Source organism: Mus caroli, chromosome 16 (assembly GCF_900094665.2).
Source record: "Mus caroli chromosome 16, CAROLI_EIJ_v1.1, whole genome shotgun sequence".
NCBI classification, from domain to species: domain Eukaryota; kingdom Metazoa; phylum Chordata; class Mammalia; order Rodentia; family Muridae; genus Mus; species Mus caroli.
In genome coordinates, this window is record NC_034585.1 from 53,383,312 (window position 1) to 53,386,368 (window position 3,057).

Genomic DNA, 3,057 nt, shown 5'->3' on the forward strand with positions numbered 1-3,057 from the left:
GTGGAAGGTATTATAGGAGCTTGCAGCAGTGTTCAGAAGAACTTGCTGCCTGTCTCACCTGCTCCCAGATTCTGTGCTGTTGATTCCATGCCACCTCACCTCCAATCCCCAAGAACAATTAGGGTTGGACATCAGGTAGTTCCAGGGAATAGGCAGCAACTGTATATATGATTCTTTCCCACTTTTTTCTCACTAGCCACAGAATTTTTCTTGTTGGTTCCAGGAAGTACTTTGCTGGCCCTAGAGAATCAAGCTTTGTTTCCTCTGAGAAATGTCTGCTGAGTGATTAATCATTGACTTGATGCCCAACTTCGGGTTACCCTGGATGTCAAAGATGGCTTTTGACAGGTATGAGAAACCTGAATCCTGCAGGAAGTGCAAGGCATAGGATTGGAATAAATAAAATAGGATACATAGAGCAATTTAGATCTAGCATGAACATGGACCAGAAAAACAAAATCCTAAGTAACATACTGATGAGAGGAGAGATCATTGCAAAGCAGGGAGAAGGCAATGTCCCTGAGATAGAAAAGATAGGCCCTGGCATTGTTGCTTTGGCTAAACTGGTATGGAGCACATGAATGCAGGCTTAGGATATGGACTGAGTAGGCTCTGAACATATGGACTTGGTCATGATCTGCATGGACTCATTGATGGCATGGGCTTTGGCATTAACCACATAGTCCCACTGGACCTGGACCACATGACCTCCAATATTGAGCACATGGGCCAGATCATGGAGCTCATTGGGTCTGACATCTAGCACATGGGTGTGTGCATAGGCTTTGGCCTGGAATGCATGGCTGGACCTATTGACTCTGTGGAGCAAACCATTGAGAGCATGGGCTCTAGTATAGAGCACATTGACTCTGCCATTTACAGCATGGATCTGCACATGATACCCACAGACATGGGGCTGGCTTGGAGTGTATTGCTCCTGTGATGGATGCTATGCTTGCTTGCCTGGAGCACATGGGTGCCACCAACCTAAAGCACATAGATCTTGAGGACTTACAAGCCAATCATCTTGAGCACATGAGCCTGGAGCGATGGTTGCCAATAGCCTGAAGCACATGGGCCCTGCCATGGGCTCAGCATTGGGCACTGGCATTGAGCAAATGAGACTAGCCTTGAGTGACAAGTTCATGCTAACTTTGACTGAACCATTGAGATGAAGCAGAGCATCTTTAGAAGAAGCTTTCTGGGTTCCTTTGGGAGAGCTGGTGGCCATGTACCCAGGGCAGCCAGGAAAGCCTATCAGATATTTGTGAGAAATCTCCCTTTGGTTTTATATGGAGGATACAAAAGGACAAATTCAATAAATGTGTCCATGTGCTGTATGCCTACATCAAGCTGAAGAATGTAAATTCCAAGCAGTTGCAGAGTCGTTGAGTCTCCAGAGGTGGCTGAAAGAGTCTGCCAGATGATGAATGTCACAAAACTGAGAGACCAAGAGATTGATGTTTGAACCGATAGACATGCTTAAGCAATGTCTTTTATAGACATCAATACCGGACTTCTTGTTAATCATTTTAATTTGTTGGGTGGATGTACAAAGACATTTTTAAAACTCGGAGGCTTTTGGCTAAAATGGAATTACTTCTTTAGTAACTGAGGTTCCATTTGGTTTTATAGAGTTGCAATGTGCACCATTTGTGTGTGTGTGTGTGTGTGTGTGTGTGTGTGTATACGCGCGCGCGTCCGTTATCTTATTAATATCTAATATGACTTTGATAATAAATACCAGTTCCTGAGGAAAAAGAAAAATAATAAAATCTCAAATGTGTTTCCAATTAAGCAGTGACCATTGTGGGAGGTGGTAGAAGACTGAGAACTGTCTAAAAAAATACAAAGTCCAGGAAAAACAAAATGGCATCACATTGGTCATGTCAAGTGTGATACATTTTCAAGTGTATCATTAAGAGTTTTTAATATGACCTCTTTTGAGCTTTGTTTTGTTTTGATTTTTTATGTAGGGACTTTGTGCTATGAATTTGCCTCTTAAAACTGCCATAATTGTTTAAGTATGTTATATTTTTATTTTAATTCAGTTCTAAAGGTTTTTGGTTTCTTTCTTCATTTCTAACTTGACCCAATTTTTATTCATTAATGAGCTGGTTACCTTTCATAAGTTTGTATGCTGTCTGCCATTTCTATTGTTCTTGATATCCAGCTTTAATCTATGGTGGTCACATAGGTTATTTGGGGTTATTATTTAATTTTCCTATCTCTGGTAAGGCTTGCTAGTATGTGGTCAATTTTGGAGCAAGTTCCTTGGGTTGTTAAAAAGAAACCCAAATAAATGGTAATATGCTACAAGGGTTGACTGAATAGGACAGCAAGGAAGTACTGGGGGGGGGGGTGGACTCTGCCCACACCACAGGTCTGAGTTCAAAGGGGATGGAGGTAGACTGAGAGGAGGGGCTTAGGTGTGTGGGAAACAGTACCCTGAAGAGTACTGTGGAGGATAAAGAATGGAGAGTAAGACAGGCACATTTAGCATATTTGGGTCACAGCCAAATGTGGGGACTCTGGGATTCCTGATAGAGAGTAGTTCTGTGGGTCAGCAGAGAGTCACAAAGAAATGGAGATGGACTAGTGGGAAAGTCTGTAGGGGAGGCTAGGAAAAGCTAGGGAAGCCCATGTTTTCATGAATATCCACCTTAATAATAGGCACAGGACCCTGAGACACGAAATATAGGATGTGAGCTGAACACTGGCATGCATTCTTCCCACTCCACTGCAGAGCTCGTGCTAGGATGAGCTGTACCTTTTCTCTCATGTTGCTCTTGTTGGGGTATCTCATCTTTGCTCTCTTTTCGTCTGTGTATGTGAAAAAATTCAAATTGTAAATTTGGAAATAAAATGTTCAAGAAAAAAAAAAGCACTCAGTGTAGAGTTTGTGAATGGAATTGATCAGATGGAAGACAGAATATAAGGGCTTGGGGACAAAGTAGATGAGTTAAGACATACAGACAGGAAAAGGTTATTAATAATAGGACATTAGAAGCTGAGCAAACAAGATTTATTTAACATCATTTAAAGATCAAATTTAGG

General features: G+C 41.8%; 1 pseudogene; it reads left to right on the top strand.

Annotated features, from left to right (window-relative positions):
- Positions 1 to 350: 350 nt before the first annotated feature.
- On the top strand, positions 351 to 1,486 carry LOC110311323 (annotated as a pseudogene).
- The last annotated feature ends 1,571 nt before the right edge of the window (positions 1,487 to 3,057 follow it).